The sequence below is a fragment of the Coturnix japonica genome, chromosome 3 (genome assembly GCF_054131305.1).
Source record: "Coturnix japonica strain WE chromosome 3, WE-NBRP24, whole genome shotgun sequence".
Taxonomy (NCBI): domain Eukaryota; kingdom Metazoa; phylum Chordata; class Aves; order Galliformes; family Phasianidae; genus Coturnix; species Coturnix japonica.
Genome location: NC_140665.1, coordinates 61,645,021 through 61,667,178, shown reverse-complemented (window position 1 = coordinate 61,667,178; position 22,158 = coordinate 61,645,021). Strand labels below are relative to the sequence as shown.

Below are 22,158 nucleotides of genomic sequence, written 5' to 3'. Positions count from 1 at the left end.
TAAAGCTTCAGTCAATTTCCTTACATAGTCCAAAGTTTACACATCAAAGTTGTTTCTTAATTTTCCCTTAGGAAAACCTATAAACAATTTGAGTTAAAATCTGAATCAGCTGTAATGAAACTAATCAGAGAATTTTTATTCTTAAATTTGGAAAGGTGGAACATACTGTCATAGACTGTTACTAGGAGCATAGATACTTCCCATACTATCTAAAAAAAGGTAAAGTAATCGACATTGTCTTTGAGCTGAAGGCATTAGATCAATATTATTAACTTGAGAGATCCCATAATTCTTGCTGTTTTAGTGTTTAAATGACAGTGCTGAATATAAAGTGTATAAAATGTAGATGATTTGAGTATTAATTTCTCATTAGTGTGGCAAGGATGATTAACTTTATCGAGCTTTCACCTGAATTTCTTTGGCAGAGCATTGAAAATTTATCTTAATTTTCTTATAAGTCCAGGCAAAGATAATATGAGCATGCTAGGTGTTCAAATTTAGATGTTTTTTGCGTATAGTTTGTACAGGCAAGGATACTTATTTTGCCATGTGAAATAATAAGGAATCCTATGTAATTTCAGTGTGAACAGTTGATATTATTGCTGCTAATAGGGTCTCCTTAGTTTGTAGAAGATGGTATGTTATTCAAGTAGGACCATCAAAATATTTAAAACAGCTCGCTTGAAACAAAACAGGGAAAATTATTTTTTGTGCTTGTACGTATCCTTCTGAAGTTCTGCAATAGAGCAGAATAATCCAGAGAAACAGTTATCCTTTATAGATGGCACTTTTATGTTTTTACATTTTGTTGTTAGCAGGAATCATTACAAATAAGATACAAGTGACCTACAGAAGATGAATCTCCTCCTAGCTACTTCTTCATGTTTGATTCTTCAGGCTCTGTATTTAATAATTATAGCTGTTTTAAATATTCTTACTTATAATTTAACAACAATTATTACAAAAATATGTAAGTCTTGATGTTACTGTCACAATCATTTCATATTCATTATTTATAAAACAGAATATAAAGCATATCAAGTCTTTGATCATCAGAAGGCCTAGATATAATCTGGCTTCTTTGTTGTTTTTGGCTGGTGATTCTCTACAGTAATCTGTTTATACTTGACACTATTACAGTGTTCTGAGATGCTAATATATAGCAGTATTAGACAGCTACTATGGTTGTAGAATGGAAATTTCCATTTCTGGAAAACATTCATCAACTCTATGATGACAAACAACATAATCACTGTAATTATGTTTTTCAGTACACAATGAATTTTGACTCATCGTTCTTAGCTGAATTTACTTCAGCTCCTCTTACTATTAGTCAGATGTATTTTATTTTTCTTTTTACAGTGTTCTTCGTTGCTCCAGTGATTCTGTGACGTGCTTTGGAAATAAATGCTGCTTATGTTCATGTAACTAGATATTCTCATAACAAAACTTCACTAATTCTTAATATTATTATAATCACTTTACTACTCTAACCCTTGTAGTTATCATCATAGTTTAGATGGACTAGAAAATATTTATTCTGGGTACCTAATATGGCATCCAGAATCCCCTCTGATAGTTATTTCATTGACATTAATAAGCTTTGGATCAGAATTTTTGGGCCACAAATTGGCTAACTATTTTTAAGAAAAAAACACACAAGTATCTGGATTGATTTATTAGTGATGTCCACACTTTGGAAATATATTTATGGGGCACTGAGATACAGGAATGGAGAATACATTATTGAGTTTATGTGAAAAAATTAGTTCTCAAACAACATAGTCCCAAGGTTATGACAATGATAATAGCCCAAGTAGTCAGGTAAAACCGAAATTCAGCAAGACAGTGGTAGCATGCAGCTGTGCACAAAGGAGAGCAGGCAGTGCACCCTGTGCAGTAACAGTAGCTCCTTGGCTTTTCTGACAGGTTTTGAAAAGTGTTAAAAAGAAGACAAATAAATAAATAAATAAATAAATAAAATCAACCCCCTTTGGATTAATAGACCCAACAAACTCAGCTTAAATTTTAATTCTCTGCTTCATCTTCAGCACATTGAAATGCAGTTAACAGTAGCAAGTGTTCATACTAGATAAGGGAATTGTTGCTACTCATATAATTATGCTGTTTCTACAGCTGAGCCTGGCAGTGAGACAGAGCAAGACATCGCATCACACTATTAGGACAGTTAGTGCCTTTAACAAGAATCCATTTTCCAGTGATCAGAGATGCAGTTCTATTACTACTTCTGTGCAAGTTGAAACATCAATGAAACAAACATTTTCCAGAAGATGAGTTGCTTTAAATCTTTTTTTTTTTTTTCCTTGCAATGCTGATGTTTTTAATGTGTTTTTATAAAACCCCAACAAAGAAGACAAGTGTGAAGATCAAGAAGTGGATATAAATAACATCTTTAATCTGTTTCTGCTATAGAACTGAACTTTCTCAGTACTGTAGACGCGTATGTTTTAATGATACAGATAACTCCTTTCCTAAACACATTCATCAGTTTGAGAATTTTTTGTTTTCTTTTTTCCCCCTCCTTATCTTTCTTCAGAAATCCCCTTCTTTAGACTAACTTATTTAGAAGTCGTGCATAGCATGTCATTTAAGGTACCCAAGAAAGATTTTTTTTCCCCCCAAAATCTCTCCCCTCAAAAAGCCCACTGCAATGGACTCATACATGCCATCTGCTGACCCTTTCTAAACCTATTACAGACAAGTCACTTGCCCTCTCCAGTGTTCACCTGGGTGAGATGAAGTACTCCCAGTATTTGATCAGCTGCTCTTACAAGGCAGGATCATCCCACCTGGACACCGGCTCCTCAGCTACCCAAACTTAATAAACACTTTCTAAAAATGTCCTTGCCTGAATTTCTTTCTCTTTACTGCAAATTTTAGAAGAATTATAGCATAACTATTCTTTTGTGTTACTAGAAGACGAGCATGAAAAATAAAGGTTAATATTTACATGTCCTTTTATGAAAAATATTCTACTTCAGTGTGATTCAGTGCCATACACGCATACATCTGTGCAGGTAAACAGAAGTATGTGGAACATGGATTTGCAGGCACAAGTCACTGTAATCATCATTACAGGCTGCACTTTATGACTTCTCAATTACTTTAACATATGGCAGTTAAATATTATTTCAAATATTTGCAGCTGCAATTAGAAACTGAATTTTCACAGAAGGGCATTATGTACAATGAGAGATATGTATATACTTACATAAAGTTAGATGTAGGTGTTGGTTTGTCTGCACACAAGGCAAGTAAACAAGTAGTATTTGAATACTGTACAGCACCACTAGAACTTTTTTCACTGTCAAGGTATGTGTATACAAACACACTTGTATAATATCCCTTTTATTTGTGTATCAGCAGGATTAAGCAGCTGAGTCATGTATAGCAGCAAGCAAGTTGAATGAATACTCAGTGTTTCATACACACCCATCCAGCACTCTTCAGGAAAAGTTGGAGTCCTGCCTGGTATTCTGTTCTAAGGAAATAACGAAGATGCTGAAGTGGTAATTTAATAAAAGCACAGTGCAGTGAAAGAATCACATCCTGGTAAAATAAACAGGCTCCTTCGTCTTCCTACTTAAAACAACTGCCTTGTCCTAGAAACTCCTGAAGTGAGAGCAAGGGCATGTTCTGTTAGCCCTTACACAAATACTCCAGTCTTATACAAACCACTTATTCTATGCTCATTTCTGGCTTATCAGGGATGATATCACAGCAATGAGATACAGGAAGGTCTCCGTTCTGTCAACATCTGGAAGCAACTTAAAGCAGTAAAATATGTGTAGTCTCTACTGCATTCTGTCACTGAAACACATTTCCTTTAGATCTGTTTTATGGACTCTCTGAAGGAAGTAGGAACTGATGAAGTTACCGATGCCAAGCAAGAAGAAAATAAAACAGGCAAACACACAGGAGTAATCCTATGTAAACATTGCAGTACTCAAAGCAATATAAGGAGATCCAACTCATGTTTCTAGAAACTTAAGATGTGACTTCATCTCAGAACTCTGGCTGTCAGCCTTCCAGTCTGCAGAAATTCAAAGCACAAGTGATGGCTGGCCTAGTTTAGAAAACGTAATAGCAATTAAGCAAAGGAAAAATAATTTAAAATTATTCTCTTAAGATGATAGCATACAAGAAATAAACAGTTGATAAATTATGCAACATACACTGAAGAGACAGAGAAAGAATGTTTAATCTCTTCCCCTTGCTCTGTTTTACACATTACTCCAACAATAAAATTCTTACATTTTGGATTTTCTTACTCTATTTAGGTTATCTCTGAAATGGAAAAACAGCATACATTAAACTTACATTGGTTTCTGAGAATGCATATATTAAATGTTTTTAAAAACTGATTTGATAATCTCATGAAAGTTTTAAGGCACTAAGCCATCAATGATAAGCCTCTTATTAAGATCAAATTTGGAAAAATGTCACTGTAACACATTTTTTTGGAATCACAATTAAAAACAAAAACAAACAAACAAACAAAAACACAAACAAACAAACAAAAAAAAAACCACCAACCCCAAAACTGGTAGAGAAGACATTATTCTTCATAGAGGAATAAAGAAGTAATGTAAAATATTTTTTTCCACTACTTACATAAATAATTTGGTGCCATTATAATGATGCTCAAGATTAATACTGGAATGTTAGAATAACAACATTTAAAATAATTACTTTTGTTCCTTTAATCTCCTAGCTTTATTGTTCTTTCATTCCCTGCTTAAACCTAAATGGCTGCATTTGGAAACTTTTAAAAATACTTCAGCAGAAATGCTCATGGAGATGTATTATCACACTTTCACTTCTGTCCTGAGGCTATCATGTTTGACACTAACAGAAAATAATTTCAAGGACAACATAATAACACAGTCTGAATAAATTAAAGGAAAGTATAAAGTACTTAATTGCAGATATGATTTGCGTTTGTTTTCAAACCAGTGTGGAATAAATAGATTAGAATGTAAAAACTGTCTTTAAAACACAAGTAGGCTTTAAAAAAAATCTACAACTTAAATCACCAGTAACCATGTATTGAAAGAACATTTCTAACATTTTTCAATCACCAGTTTCTCTCTAGACAATAAAATTTGAGTGAAATATCACGTCCACTTTGGAACTATTTAATTATAGAACATCTTGTTAAGCAAGTGTAAATACAAGGGATTTGTTAAAATATTTGTTGCTTTCTCTGCCTTGAAATACAGCAAATGATTCCCTCGTGGCTGCCTCTACAGAGGTTAAAACTGCTTTTGTATACCACAGCGAAGATGAGGGCAGCAGATTTTTGCCTAAATCATTTTTCACAACTTCTTTCTCTCCCTGACATATCACATGCCATGTCCTCCTGCCAGAGCCATACTGGGAGGCAGCTATGCCAGGAGGCACGTTGCTGACTGGAGAGAAGATGCTGAGTAACAAGTGCACCTTGGAGAGGGATGAGCCAGCACTGCACCCATCAAGACATTCCCTGGAGCAGGCTCAGCTTAAAACACCAGGGCTTCTTATCAACCTGTGCACTTCTGCTGAAGGATATGGTGATGGCTGTGCTTAATTTCATGGGCAAGGACTTCTTCCAGTAAGAAATCTCAATACTGGGCGCATAATCCTGTTGGAAGTTTGGTTTGTGATCCAATATACACAATAACACACAGAGATAGCATTCTGCTTCAGGGATGGTAGGATGGGAAGCAGTAGTTATTTGAGCAAAACTATAGGAAACATCAATCTCAGGGTACAGGATCTCAGCCTCAGTACTGGCTCAGGATCGGGATTATGTGATTGAGCAGGTCCCTCCATAACCCTGCAAGTGAGAAAGTAAAGCTAAGAAAATATACTTGAACTTAATGTGATGTGTACCTACAACTGGTGCATAACAATTAGGTCTGGATTCAATATTAACATGAAAAGATGCTCTTAACTTCAGACCCTGATACTGGCTTTTATGATCTTAGTTCTTTAAATCATTACTCTAAGATGCATAAACTTCTGCTGTGTTGTGGCCACAGCAAAACAAAAGTGTAGGCTGCTTCTTAATGCACTTTCCCATGCAAAGGAAATATTTAAATCCGCTCAGGCCAAAGTCATTTGGTGCAGAAATATTAAAAAATGAATCAAGAACTTTACAAACTCAAATATACAACAACTACTGAAAGGCTGTCAGCCATCTCAGAAGTGGCAACACAAACGCTGATCTCTCTCCTCTCTATTTTTCCCTAGCACTGGTGTTGAAGTCCCAACATCTACTTTCCAAATCTCACACCAAATCCTTTGTTGTTTCTAGCAGAAATGACTGAGCAGATTTAGCCCAGGGCATTATCATCCTTTACCTCTTCTGAAAGTCTTTAATGTTTTGTACAACAGCAGCAAATATGACTGTTTATTTCATTAAAACAAATGTAAATACTTACAATTTAATTAATCAATTTCAGTAAATTATGTCAGATTGTAAGTTTACATACTTAAAAAAAATCCAATATTAAATGATGATTTAACACTCGGTTGTTTATTTCTAACCATATCAAATGGAGACTCACATTGTGAATTACTGACTGCTTTTGAAAATGTAATCTTATATGTCTTTCAACTCACTGATTAACATGCATAAAGGTAACAGCAGGCAGGTTTTTTTTCAGACTGGCTATGCTTGCAATGCGTTAATTAAATCACTCTGAAGATGTTCTGAAGAAAAAAGGCAATGAAAACAAAATAACCTCAGAACCTGGAAGAGTACTTCAGAAACAGATGTTTGTTTGTTTTTAAATACATTCAGATGTATTCTACTTTCAATAAAATTTGAAATAGAAAGGATAAAAAAAAAAAAAAAAGTAAAGAATCCCAAACTTTCATGGTGTAAGTTTACTTTTGGGCATAACATGGTAGAACTTTACTGTAGAAGTGCTGTATTTGTAATAATTACATAAATTAATTCTGCTTTATTTCATACAGTACTCTCACAATGCTTTGCTGCTTCCTGTGGTGTCATACCCTTTAAACCTCCCCAATAATTGCTTACTAAAAAGGTTTTAAGTAATGTTGTATTAGGCAAAGCAGGCGGGGCTTCAGGTTGTAATGTGATAGACCCTCACCAGCTCAGTTATGCATATGTACAAGGGTGTAGATATAAGGGACTTACACAGGCAAATAAAAATCACTTTACCGCTCACCACATTGGTATCATAAAAGCATGTAATTTGGTTGGGGCGTCAAAGCACCTTACTGAGGGATGTGACTTACAGGGTTACCAGTGTAAGGTAACAAAGTAACTTATGCAAGTTTTATATAAGATTAATTTAAGAAAAAACTAAATATACTCTAGATATTGTCAAATGAGGATTCTCCTCATTTTTAATAAATTGCTTTTTTTTGTTATTATTACAAGGCTTATAAGACCTGGTCCTTGTTAATAAGGTTCACAATGAAATTGAGTTTGTTCAGGTCACGCTACAGACTGACACTTGCCCAAGGATATTTCTGTGCTTATTTCTTTTTATCCCTGAGCAGTCCTCACTGAGCAATAGCATTGTTAAATTCCCATCCAAATCAAATTAACCCAGGTTTGAAAAGAGAAAACATTTCTAATATACTTCTTTCTTGCAGTTTAAAATGGGCCATAAGTTCGACGTTTTAATATATTTTGGCTGACTGATTGGACAACAGTAGAGGAATAAGAGGAAGCTTTTCTTCATCCATCCACCCACCCACCAGAACATAACATTTTCATGCCCGCCACCTTCAGGTTTTTTTTTTTGTTTTAAGTCCTCCTGTAATTTTGTTCATAATCATCACAGAAGTTGAACCGAAGCTGCTGGCACGTATCAGTGGTGTGTCCAGTCTGGTGACTTCTTGGTGCAGAACGGCAGAGGGATCCAAGAACCTGGCATTTCTACCTAAATGTTGAGGTATCTCTCTATCATGTTTTGCACAATCAGAAAGAAAAAACAAAACCAAAAGAGGAATACAGTCATTCCTCTACATGCAACTGCATACAAAAGCTTATTTCCTTACTTGGTTTCCTCTCTCTCTGTTTAGACAAAAGGAGCTGCAACATTTGTAAAAACAAAAGGTTTGGTTTTTACAGAATTATTACTTAGTTTTCTGATCACAGTCCCAGTTTAAACAACTAATCCTCAATTCTAGAGCAATTCAATAACCACTACAGTTCACCAGTACTTAAAAGATAGTGTATTCTTTAATTTTCACTCGACAAAAGAATATATTAAAAAAATTATAAATCCCTAATTTTAATATGCATAACACTATTTCTTCCCCACCTCCCACTTTTCTCAGTACATGGGTAACCTCTCATCTCTTTCTGAACCAACATGTACTACAAGAAGAAAGTACAGTAAAGTGAGAAAAAAAGTTGTTGCTCAAATAAGCAAGATATGTATATTCATATCTTCACAAAGAAATTAAGCAGTGTTTTTAGAATGAGAGAATTCTGGAGATTTTCCAGTTTTCTTTTGGCACCATCAGTGGGGGATATTTCAAACTGCTGCTTTCTTATCCCAAAAGCAGAGTCACTATTAAGCAGCACATGGGAAAATAACTGAGACAAGGGATTTGTTTCCTTCCCTATATTATGATCAGATCACAGGAATGTGAGCAATTTAACTTCAAATGATGATTTAAGGCAAATTTCCAGAAAATAAATAAATCATTCATCTTACCACATTTTTAACTAGTATTGAGAAAGTTAGTTCTGTTGACCAAAGTCAACATATGAAATATAATCTATTAGTAACTATATCAACTTCCTGATCAACACTACTTAGTGTTAACAAAATAATAATAAACAATACTAAAAACAGGGAACATAAAGAAAGGAACTCTATAATGTTGCAAGGAAGCTTTCTCTGCTAGGACAAAATGAGGGGAAAAAAAGAGCAAGGAAAAACAAAGAAAAGACAGACAACTCTCTCTATATATCCTTTCACTCACACAACACAAGTGTGAAAAGGATAACCAAGCACCATTTGCCACATGCTACAAAGGGCAGCTTTAAAAAAAGAAGTCTCTTTCTTTCTTTTATTTTTTTTTTGTCACATTCAGGAATGTTACAAGTAAGAGAGAAAAAAGCTGAAGCTGGACAATGGTACACAACAGATGGGATGCATTTCACTTTATACTTGTGATAAGAATGGCAGTTTTCTTAAATTAAGAGTTTCCCTAATTAAGTTCCTTACAAATACCAGTAGATATATCTTAATTCCCACAAAACAGGGAACATATTAAGATTTTAAGAAAAAACTACCAAACGTATCAGTTTGATAGTTCAATAGGATTAACACCAGCTGCAGTCCACCAGCACCCTCAAAGAAGGACACCTTTTACTTCAAACGCACGTGAGATTTTTTCATTGCTCCTGTCAGTCACATCCTAAGCATAAGAATAGAACTGTAAAACATAGTGGTCAACTACGAAAATATACCTTTTAGTCACCTACCCTCTACCTTCAAGAAACTTCTATTAGAACAAGAGAGAAACCAAAGATGTATACTTTCTCATGAAAAACCTTAAAGAACTTCAAAAAATTGCTTTCCTCTGCTTCTGCTACTTAGTCAGCTGTTTTAAAACTCTCACCAAGGATCTGAGTCTCTGTACAAAGTCATCAGGCAATTTCCTTACAACCACCCATGAATGCAACTTAGCTGTGGAAGCTGAAACCTCCATCTAAAGGATAACAGTGAACAGCTGGTGGGTATTAACTGATAAAATTGCTTATCTACTTTGGAAACCTCAGGTGTTTTATATATATATATATAAGGTGTTTTTTATATATATATATATATATATTTTTTTCTTCCTGCATTTCCCTGCCATTGGCTGTCATATAATTTCCATTCTTACCACATATGAGAGAGTCATCCTCCAGAGAATATAATGTTATTTCTGTGTATGTTTTGCTTGTTCTCAGTGCATGGTTCCTCCTGTTCTGTGAACAGAACTGAGATCAGAAGCAACTAGTATCTAATGGTGAACTAAAAAAAAAAAAAAAAAAAAAGCTATAATGCAGAGTCTCAAGGAGGAAAAAAAGAGAGCTTTATTTGGCTTAGCTTATCCAGTGGTTCCTATGTTAGATACGTTTTAGAAGAAAAACATGATATTTCTCCATATAGCCCTCATTTTTTTTGGTAGAGAGCTTGGACTTGTAGGCAGAAAGGATACCACAGTCGTTCCACCTTTGGATGAGAATGTTCTGCAAGCACTGGAGTGCAAAGTATCCTCTCTGGGTCACCACAGCTAAGGAGCATACACACTTCACTAAGCAGACTTATTATCATGAAACTTTACTCCTCACCCTAAAAGCATGGACTTCTTTCTGGAGGCCTCGCTGCTGAAAGGAAAAAAAGCACTTCACCAGGGAAACAAAAGACTGAGCTACAAAGACAGTACTTAAAAATATAGAGTTTAGTTCTTGCTTGTTGTTCTTCCACTGCTGTACCAAGCATTTGCCCTCAGCAAACCGTTGCTTCATTTGGCAGCAGTTCTCCCGTTGGCTTTACTACTCCTGTGATTTATAAACCACCCTTTTCATTCCCCCCTGCCTATCAACTCCTGGAATTTATTCCCTGTAAAAGTTTGTTTTTGTGCTCTCCCAAAATTAATCTCTGTTAAGGATGATTCTTCACAATCTGTCGTGAATAACAGGAGGAGAAATGCCCTGCAAGCGGATACCCATTCTATTTATGCTTTCATATAATTCAATCACTGATCTTTTATTCCTTGAAACTTGAAAAATCCACATTAATAACATATCTCTAGGGTTGAAGAAGTACATCTGAAAGTGCCAATTCGCTTTTATTTACACACTCTACTGGCAAAAGCAAAAGGCAATAGAATGAGAAAGACAGAAAATCTGTTTGCAGCCAAGTCTGCCCTTGTCTTTTTGAAAGGCTAAAATTATTATTTCCCCACACAGCAACCCCATGGATTTGTTTGTCTTGAGCTGTGAGCCACCTATTTACAGCTTTTCCAGAGTTTTGTTGTTTGCCTTTGTTGCAGAGTTTGACTGAAAAAGCTGGAACATGCTTCCTCTGCGGAGCAATTGCAGGAGTTGCTTAATATTATGAGCACGATCCTGCAACACATCTGGCAGCACACTACACTACGTAAGTTTGTTACCCTTTTGTTCAGGGCAGGCCCCGAGGAAATCATCATAAAAGTACTGAAAGAATATCAACCCATGGCATTTGGGAAAAAAATATCCTCTGCTGTAAGTGGAAGAACTGAGAAACTTGCTGAATGGATGCAATGATCTTCATGCACTATGCAATTCCAGCAGCTGAGGCATTAAGAAAAACATCAAATATCATGAGACTGAAGATAATGTTGTGGGTGTGGCAAAAGTGAGCTATGGAGGAGTTGGAATGACTCATGCATTTTGGTGTCTTGTCCTCTGTTGGTGGTGTACTTAATCATGCAGAGTTTATCTTATGTATTCTTTGTTGCTTTCATTCATTTTAACCTGCAGGCTGTAAACACATTTATTATGAAAATAATAAAATTACAGAAACTCTGTGTGAAGCCCCCAAAATCTTGCTACAGGCCTACTTATCACCTTTCCATTCTCATCACAAAGGCACTGCACCATTTGTTAGTATTAGATAACATAAGAGAGTGTGAGGAAAACTGAAAAAAATAAGTGAAAGAAAGTAAAGAATGAAACAGGGAAAATGAAGAAAAGAAAGAAGAAACATAGTTGTGGTGCTGGAGAAGAAAGAATAAAAAAGGAGACACACACAGTAGAATGATGACATTCAATTCAACAACAAGGATCCATTTTTAAAATATATTTTCTCTTGCCTCACTACTTTTCTACTGTAATAAGGTTAGGCTTCTGAGTAATTTTGAATAGTGCAGTGGCAGTGATTATCAGAACAGTCTCATGAGTACATTTAGGCAAATAGTCTTCAGAAGATCCTGAGCCCATTTTGTCAATTCAATGGGAATTTTAATTGACTATTAAAATACAGCAATACACAATAAAGACATTACTGCACTGCTGCAGAAATGTTAGCAAATGTGTCATCAACAGAAAAGGCGATTCTCTTCTGTGGGTTCATCAGAATTGCTACAACAGCGTAAATAGGCTGTAGTAGCAGTAATTGAGGGTTTAGAAGGTCTTCCAAATATACTTCCCCCTAAAAAAATAAAAAAAACAAAACAAAAAACAACCCAGAAGTCCAACAATTAAAGCTTGAGTTGTACATGAGTTTCTCTCTTCCCATTACTGCACATGTAATAGGTCCCATTTTACTGTGTGGCATAGGATGGTGCCTGCAGGTCTATTCAACAATAGGAAAAAATTACAATACTAAGTGAAACTGCCATACAATGACACTGAACTCAGTTTCTTTGAGCATATTTGCACTTTTTATGATTTCCAGAAAAATCATCTTCCAGAAAATTTTCCAGAAAATCTACACGGATCAAAATGCAGAGCTTTTTGCACCCTCTGATCTGTAAGGTTGGTCTGAGCCCCTGAACCCCTTGCTGAGACAAAGCAAACTGTTCCTCCCACAGCGAGTTCACACCAGAGACCACCACAGGAAGGAATGGATCACATTCATTCTCTCATAAGCATGGCACAGAGATGCAGCATTTTGCCAATTCTCACAACAGCAGTAGTCTACCAAAATCAGCTCATGGCTAAGGCCAGTTAGGTTTTCTGTGACTTTGCAACCACAGTCTGAACCATGATTAGTTGTAAATAGAGAACCTCCTTTTTGCAGAAATCATGTCCCCAGGAATGTGCATATAACAAAAGCATATTAATCAGATAAATTTGCATTTCTGTAAAACACAGAAATGATATAACAATTCTCTATGCAAAAGATACATACAGAAGCAGACAACTTTCTCCTTAAATAGAAGTTTGCTCATTAGACAACAAACGTTTAAAAAGAAAGCATGTCAGTGAGCAAAAGAAAAGCTGTAAATAAACCAAAATCAGGATGAACATTACATACTGCTGCTGGTCTCAAAGGGCTTTATTAAAAACAAAAGCATAAAAAGTAGTTCCTGAATAGGATGATTTTTAATTGTGTCCTCCTGAGAACACTGCACAAGGCAGACTTGAGAGCTTCTTAAGTCCCAGTAGGCTACAGAGAGAAGCAAGCAACAGATTCCCTTTGGTCTAAGACCACCTATTGCTGAGTTTCTGGACTACAGTTAAATCGCAGTGACAAATTTTGTTTATCTGGTTCTGAGCCAAACTCAACTTTATCAACATCTATTTTATTCTAAAATAAATAGTTGAATATACAAAGGACTCCTTGAGATCTAATTTCTTATTAGTTTAAGAGTGAGTGTACAGAATCAACAGTTACAAGGGCATGCAGAGACAAGACAACGGGAAATGGTTTTAAACAGGAAGAGGGTAGATTTAGACTAGATTTTAAGAAGAAGTTCTTTACTGTGAGGGTAGTGACACACTGGGCAGTCCGCCCATCGAGGTTGTGGATGCCCCCTCCCTGGAAGCATTCAAGGCCAGGCTGGATGGGGCTTTGAGCAAACTGGTCTAGAGGGAGGTGTCCCTGCCTAGAGCAGGAGAGTTGGAGATGAAGAGTCCCTTCCAACACAAACCATTCTATGATTCTAACTATGTAAAACTCACAAGCAGTATCGATTAAAACAATGCTACCTTCAATATGTCTGGCTGCAGTGGGACTGGTGAGCAGTTCACAATATCTTATAAGTTTCAGAAAGTTGAGGTACCTGTCTCTCTGGGACTTTATAACAGTTCAAGCACTCTTGAGCCAGATACAGAACAGGTGCCTGGGCACAGTATGGTAATGGTGCCCTTAACATACTTTAATCATCTGTGTTCCACAGACAATACATGGGCAACACAAGATGAAGTCTGGGAAGAAGAAAATCTGTAACAGATAAAAAGAAAACAAAACACAGCAATCTACAATTAAAAACAACAGCAACAAAAAACCAAACCAGAACAAAAAAACACAACCAACCAACCAACCAAACAAACAAAAAAAACCAGCAACCCAAAGAACAACCATGCTTTTGACCAAACTAAATAGCAAGAACCTATGGAAAGTAAGAATTTTGATTCTGCCTCTCTGTGATTCTGGAATGTTTTGAGCTACCAACGGGAGCTCCAGTCCCACTGAGATTTGCAAGCTAGCATTTGTAGCAACATTAATTATTTACTACAAAAGACAACTAGAAGAGAAAGAACAGTAATCTCCTCTATCATCCCTGCCTTATTTCATAGGTCTTTAGTTAGTGCCAGATAGAAAAACACACACCAGACAAGCAGGGCTCTTTCTCTGATGATTAGGTACCCACTTGGAAAGAGGCAAACCAGGTTGCAGCGACTACTTAGCTATAAACAGGACAAAGCCCTCCAGCAGGAGCACCTGGAAATCTTCAGCTGATATTGCTCAAATCTTTATGACAAGAGAACTCAGCATTAACAGCCAGATTTGCTAGCATCTTGGGATCTCCACTCACAGACAACAGTTAAGGATCTGCCCTCCCAATTATTTATGTTTGCTGTGATATGGTAACGACATGGTACATTCCTCAACCATCCCATTGCCATACATTGATCTCTCAGATGTTGGGAAAGATGATGAAAGTCACAAGATGAAAGAAAAAGGAAAATCTCAGAACAAGCTTACATAAAATATTTATATCTTGTAGCAATTACAAACAGAAAATAGGAAATAAAAATTCCTCATAAGCATCAGCAATTATGCAGTGTCCAAATTATCTATGTGCAATTCCCTCCAGGAAGTTTTCTCTATAGATTTCTGTTGCTGGAATCTAAAAGTGAGACAGTCTTTCTGGCTTATATCTTTGGTTACTAAATGTACATCTAGCCTGGTATGACATGTTACTAGCAAAAGTAAGGTTCTATGCTTTATTTCTAATCTCCACTAAAACCCATAACAAGCTTCAGTAAAGCAAGATGGTAAGATGGTACCTCAGCTGTGAAAAACTTATAGATTGCAATAGTCTAATTATTGTTGTATCTGTCTCTTGAGATGTTAAATATGTTCTTTTGTGCACTCATAAAATGCACTGACCTCTTTTTTCTTTTCTTTTCTTTTCTTTTCTTTTCTTTTCTTTTCTTTTCTTTTCTTTTCTTTTCTTTTCTTTTCTTTTCTTTTCTTTTCTTTTCTTTTCTTTTCTTTTCTTTTCTTTTCTTTTCTTTTCTTTTCTTTTCTTTTCTTTTCTTTTCTTTCACACTAACATCTTTGTCTACCAGCTCCTTACAGGTGTAAAGATATGTATCCTTTTCAAATAAAAAAGTGATCACAGAATCACAGAATTGTAGGGGTTGGAAGAGACCTCTAGAGATCAAGTCCAACCCCACTGCCAAAGCAGGTTCCCTACACCATGTCACACAGGAAGGCGTCCAGGCGGGTCTTAAATATCTCCAGAGAAGGAGACTCCACCACCTCCCTGGGCAGCCTGTTCCAGTGCTCCGTCACCCTCACTGTAAAGAAGTTCTTCCGCACATTTGTGCGGAACTTCCTATGCTGTACTTTCATCCCATTACCCCTAGTCCTATCCCCATGCACTACTGAAAAGAGACCAGACTCACCACTATGGCTCCCACACCTCAGGTATTTATAAACCTGGATCAAGTCCCCTCTCAGCCTTCTTTTTTCAAGGCTAGTGATGAATATGTTGTTTTTCTGGGAATCTCCATTAACATAAAACAGTGTTTATTCTATTCTATTTATGTTTCTATGGTAAAATCTGATGTTCCTTAACTGGTGATGAATACCAGTTTTCAGATGAGGAGCGGTGGTGTATGTCCTAGAACACTGTTATGGATTAAGATATGCAGAACAGCTGGATTTTAATCTTATGGCAGTGCTACAAAACAAGATGTTCAGTTAGTTGCAAGCTGGAAAAGTTTTCTGAACTTCAGTACTAGTTTTATGAGCAAAAATAGTCCTGCCAAATTACAGAAAATCACAAATAATTCACCTTGTTACTACTTTCACTCATTTTGGTGTTCCCATGAAGAAGCCTCCTATGATACAAAACATCAGTCCATAGGAAAAAAAAACAACAAAAAATTCTTTCCTGGTGAACTTGTCCACTTTTTCCATCTGAGTACTTCATTCAGCTTTGGAGATCATTGTAGCCTTGTTAGGTTTTTAAGGTGCCTCAATTACATATGTATATTTGAGTTTGCAGAATGCATTAATATAAGCCAGCACACAAATATTCAGAAAAATCATCTGCCAGGATCAAGACTAATTGAACTGATATCTTTTGGGTTTTATCCATAGCTTTGCTGCATAATTTTTCATTTTCTTTAGAATGCTTTAATACTAAGCAAGAACATGCCTAGAGTCCCACACAGGGGTTTTGACATTAGGCTTAATAGAGCATGAAGAACTCATTAATAAATAATGTTCTGCTAAGTTAACAAATTAAGCTAGATACACTGGCGACACCCAGAAGTAAATAACATCATGCATGCAGCCAAGTAACTCACTAAAATGCAATTGTGCCATTTCTTCAGTGCATTTGGCAAAGCCAATCATAACACCGTGCAAACAAAAACACTGCAGCATATATGCAAGGACTTTCAATTATAATGTTGCCTGACAATTTTTATTTGCACTCTGCATACTTGAAAAGTTGGTAAACAAGCATTCATGATAGTGACAAAGAGACATTTATATTTTGTTCGGCTTTGCTGAGAGATCACGGCTGCCTGGAGTTTCAAAGGAAAAGACCTCTCATATTCATTGAGTTATGCATCATGCCATTCCCATGTCAAAGCTACAAGCCTGATACATTTTACTGCAGACACATCTGAATTAGAGCATTCAAGGCTGTGTCAATATCTCCATCTGTCCTTTCTTTCCAAGGTTAAACAAGCTTGCAAATTTTGAATCAAGGTCTGAGTAGAGCTTCTAGCAGCCTAAGGTCAGCGACAAAACTCCCATCAGCTTCAACTACAATAGGATTTCATGTTGAAAACCAGACGAGGATTGTGGCAACTTGATGGTCTGGATTCATCTGCCGTCCCCTGTCACGACACCCTTCTCAGTTAAATGCCTAAGTTGAGAGATGGAGTCACCCTGAACTCCCACTGTACTCAGTCAAGAGATGAATATTTCTAGAATGTGATTCAGATCTGGGCTGCTGACTACAGAGTCAGCTTAAAATGAGCAAGTTCTCAATTTAGAGACTTCTGCTAGATAATTATGCTTCTAAGCAGGAAAAAGTTCTCAGTCCTTCCAATGAGGCCAGGTAGCAGATTGCACAGTTCAAGCTGGAGTATGTGAGATTTACAGTTTGTCAGGGGGAAAAAAAAAAAGAGAGAGTAAGGAGAAAGAAAATCTTTACTGATTTTATTTTCAGCTTGTACTGGAGTAATGGTCATATTCTGAATAAAGGATTCATGAGCTTTAGAAACAGGAACAAGGAATATAAATATTGGTCTTCTTACTTCAGTCATATCCATTCTTCTAGTATCATATCAATAACCTATAAACATACCTAAGGAAACAAGGGCATTATTTTCATTCTAGGACAAAAGTATCACAAGACATTGGACAGCAAAATGACTTCAAAGTAATGTTTCCATTGTATTTACAGTTTTAGAAGGCTACATATAAAAGTTGCTAAAAAAATAAATTAATTAAAGGCCAATATTTTTTTATAGAAGGCACAGCAGGCATTTTTGAAGAAGCCACAACAGATATTCATGTAACAATATGTATTACCTTGTGATTGAATCACACAAATTAAACACACAAAATAATTATATTTGTGCCACAGAGCACATGTCAGATAGAACAATCAAAAACAGTGAGAAAAATATTTTTTTCCTCCTAGTTTACTAAATTAAAATAAACAGAAAATGAAATATTTGTAAACAATCTATGCATAGTTTTTGTTTACTTGAAATAGTATTTAAAACACTAAAAATAGTATTTGAGGTTCTACACAACAGCTGTCAAAGCAGGTTTTTCAGGCTCATTAAGATTGCAGTTTTCTTGATCTCAAGCAAGATATCAACATACTAATAAATAATGCCATTTCCTCTCAGAACAGCAAGAAAGGACACAGTAAGCTTTTGATATTCTACAGCATGCATATTTTACAGCTGAGTTGGTTGAAGGGGAACAAGGCTTTTTTAGAAATGGAGGAAAACAACAAAGCAGATCACCAAATAAAAATCCCTCATAGAAACTAGCATTATAAGGAAATCACAGAATCACCAAGATTGGAAAAGACCTCCAAGATTATCCAGTCCAACCATCCACATTCCACCAATATTTCCACACTTAACCATGTCCCTTAGTACATCATCTAAACAAGGGACAGTGACTCCACCATCTCCCTGGGCAGCACATTCCAGGGCCTGACCACTCGTTCAGGGAAGAAATTTTTGTTAATATGCAACCTGAATCTCCCCTGGTGCAACTTAAAACCATTCCTTCTCATCTTATTGCTAGTTATGTGGGAGAAGAGGCTGAGACCCACCTAGCCACAGACTCCTTTCAAGGTGTTGTAGAGAGTGATAAGCCTGAGCCTTCTCTTCTCCAGACTAAACAATCCCATTTCTCTCAGGCACTCCTCATAAGACTTGAGGTCCAGACCCCTTTCCAGCTTCGTTGCCCTTCTCTGAATGCACTCCTGGGCCTTGATGACTTTCTTGCTCCGAGGGGCCCGAAACTAATATTTTCTTAAACCACCTAGCGGATCAAAACAGCTCTCATATATGTAAAGATCAAAACATTCACACCTCAGCCACTAGCTTTTGAAGACTCCTGATTGTTTTTTGTTTGTTTGTTTGTTTGTTTTTTGCCAGAGGCTGCCCTGGACTCTTCTGAGAATCCCTGAGGCTGAGTGGAGACAGGTAGACTCAAAAGCAGGTGCACTGGCTCTTCATTCATCAGAGGACCCGGGTTACACAAAAGGTTGATGAAAACAAATTGCCAGATTTCAGAGGGTGCCCTTGTTCCCCTTTAGCTGATCTGACTGCAGTCAGAATTTATGATTATCCTTTATGATTCTCATACCGAAATGGGAGAAATTCTGCACTGTTTTCATACCTCCTCTAACAAGCTCTGCCTGTTACATGCCTGTCTAGTAATATAAACACAGTTTAGAAAAACAAATGCTTTTTTTCATGACAGCAACAAATATGGCATGGTTATATAAATATGAATTGAATTGGTATGTGCAGTTTTATATCTTTTATTTTATTTGTGCCAATAACTACATGCTCCTACAAGTGTCTCACAAATGCACACTGAGCTTTCTACACAGCTTTTAATGGAGAATGTGTAAAATTGCTTTTATAAAGTGAGCAAAGCTGTGATAAGCAGTACAACTGTCAAGCCAGTGAAGAGACTGCAAGGAAGGATTACCAGAAAAGAAATGTTTTAGGAAAATATTTCATGATAAGGCCCAAGTACTAACCAATTAAGTTAACGGTGCTTCTGTTCATGTATGCAAAACATATGTAGGAAATAAACAGGATGACCTGAGTTCTGCCCAAAGACATCTTCAATTTCAGTCAGAACTTCTCTGGCATGTCTCTACCCAAAATCAGGCATGAAAAGCAAAAAAAAAACTAATGATTTGTATCAGTATTTTACTCCTGCTTATTCCTGAATGTGAACTGAAGGAAACACATAGAAAATATTTAGAAAAACATGTTTTACTTGAGTCACTTTAGTGACCTTACAAAACCCAAAGGAATAAACAAGCACGCTGCAGATGATCATGTTTACACCAACAATCCTCACCAGTGAAACCACAGGATACTTCTTTTTCCTGATGGAATAATCAAGTAAAGCAAAGGTTGTGCTGCCAGGGAGAAGGTGCAAGTTGTCAGTGAATACCAACAGTTTTTCAGTTATTTCTCCTCCGTAAAGATGCTCCTAACTTTTCACTGATGTTTGGGAACACGTTCAGAGATCTGATGCACCCTGAAATCAGGGAAATTTGAGGCCAAAAGCATCATTAATAGTTTTCAGCTGTAGCCTTTCATGGGAGATACTTTACTAGAAGCATTCATGTATGTTTTCACCTCTACTGGCCAATTACTTCTTTTGATAGACAATTACTGCTGTGACTTGGGTACTTCAGAGGTTAGGGATGTTCATATGACTTCCTAGTGATTAAATTACCTTTCACCTTTTTCCTACAAAGTATAAAAGACTTAATGTTAACAGATATACAGAGCATAAGAAAGACAAAATTTTTGTTGAAAAGTCTCCATGGTGTTTACAGACCCTAAAAGTTCACTGCATATAAAGTAGAGATTCATTATGATTTGCCCAGGAGCCTTCTTTGCTCAGAAGGTTTTATACTGTTTCTTGTGGAGGCTGTCCATTTCTGGAATATGGAAAAATAATTATGGATATCAAGAAATCCAAAATGATGGTACTTTTGAGAACACAATGAACTGATGCTCAAAGGCATACACCTAGGAATCACGCTAAACTGGCTCTCTGGATCATTTCTGTCTTTCAAATGGTGTTGTCTGGATCTCACCCAAATTGAGTTAGAGCCAGATGCTATTCTCCAGGAGCCACTTTCCTCTAGGCAGTACAACATCTTTGTGATAGTTCTGGTTGCATCTGTGGAAAATGTGATATACATTGGGTGTCATCTGTATGGCCTGCAGCAGTTTAGATCCTGTCTGAACACTCTTCAGAAAGCACTGGAAAGGGATATAGAGAATTTATGGCCCTGTAGTCAGGCTAAGGTGAGGAATATTGGGAAGAAAAAGTTTTACCACTGATGTTTTTGGGCATTACTGGAATGAGGTTTTGTGTCTGCAAGGTATACAAGACCAAGAAATATTCACTTGCCATTTAAAGGAAGAAGATAAACTCTTCTTTATCAAACTCTGAAATTAAAGAGACCTTATGTATTAATACAAATACAGGAGTATAAATTAATAATGCTAGCAATAGAATCATAGAATCACAAAATTGCTCAGATTTTAAATGACCTTAAAGATCATCAAGCCCAATCACAGCTTAACCACTCTAACCTAATTCTAACAACCCTCCGCTAAATCATGTCCCTCAGCACAACATCCAAATGGTTTTTAAACACATTCAGAGACGGTGACTCAACCACCTTCCTTGGGAGCCTATTCCAGTGCTTAACAGTCCTTTCTGTAAAGAAGTGTTTCCTGATATCCAACCTAAACTTACCCCAATGCAACTTGAGGCCATTTCCCCTTGTCCTGTCACCTGTCACCAGTGAGAAGAGACCAACCCCACTCTTGTTGTAAGCACCTTTCAGATATTGGAAGAGAGCAATAAGGTCTCCCCTCAGCTTTCTCTTCCCCAGACTAAACAGCCCCAGTTCCTTCAGTCACATCTCACAGGGCATATTTTTCAAGCCCTTCACAAGCCTTATTGCTCTTCTTTGGACCTGCTTTAGCACCAAAGTGTCCTTTTTGTTTTGAGATGCTCAAAATTGAACACAGTACTCGAGGTGAGGCCTTGCCGGTGCCAAGTACAAGGGCAAGATTACTGCCCTAGTCCTGCTTATCACACCATTCCTGATACAAGCCAGGATGTCATTGGCCTTCTTGACCACATGCTGCACAATATAATACAAATAGATTAAGGAATACTGTTTCATACTGCATTATGTATTTAACATTAATTTTATGGTACAGAAGACATTACTGACAGAACAGCTTTACTTTATAATTTTCTTGTTTAGTAGAGCTGATGTATTAAAAAGGTTAATGTACTAAATTTACATTTTTCTAGATGCATTTTTTTCTTATTCCATTCTCTCCTTCTTATTCTTAACCTCTTGAAAAAAGAAATTATACAAAACAGAACTTATTTTTGACAGTCAGAGTCAGAAAATTTACTTTCCCTGACGATTTTCATGCTCTATAAGCTTTGCCATCATAAACCACTTTGCATGTATTAAGGAGTATTATATTAGATGAGGCAATTTAAGTGTATCCCATTTCACTTGGTGAAACTAAGAAGCTTTGCATTATAACTAAGTTGAGCTAATGAGAATATGCTTGAAGCATGCGTTACCTGAAACTGAAGTTAGCTAGTAATTCAGTACTGCAACCTATGAGTTTGCAGAACGATGGCAAGAACCCTGCTGTGAGGGAGATAG

The 22,158-nt window shown here is 36.5% G+C and overlaps 1 protein-coding gene across 9 annotated transcripts in view; it reads right to left on the bottom strand.

Annotated features, from left to right (window-relative positions):
• Positions 1-22,158, bottom strand: part of HS3ST5 (heparan sulfate-glucosamine 3-sulfotransferase 5) — a 185,297-nt gene that overhangs the window by 64,539 nt on the left and 98,600 nt on the right. For 2 of the 9 annotated variants that reach the window (XM_085541811.1, XM_085541808.1), the window contains one exon: positions 13,759-13,919. The exons of the other annotated variants lie outside the window; for them this stretch is intronic. The gene's annotated coding sequence lies outside the window, so the exon portion shown is untranslated. The remainder of the gene's footprint in view (positions 1-13,758; positions 13,920-22,158) is intronic. 9 annotated transcript variants of the gene reach the window in all.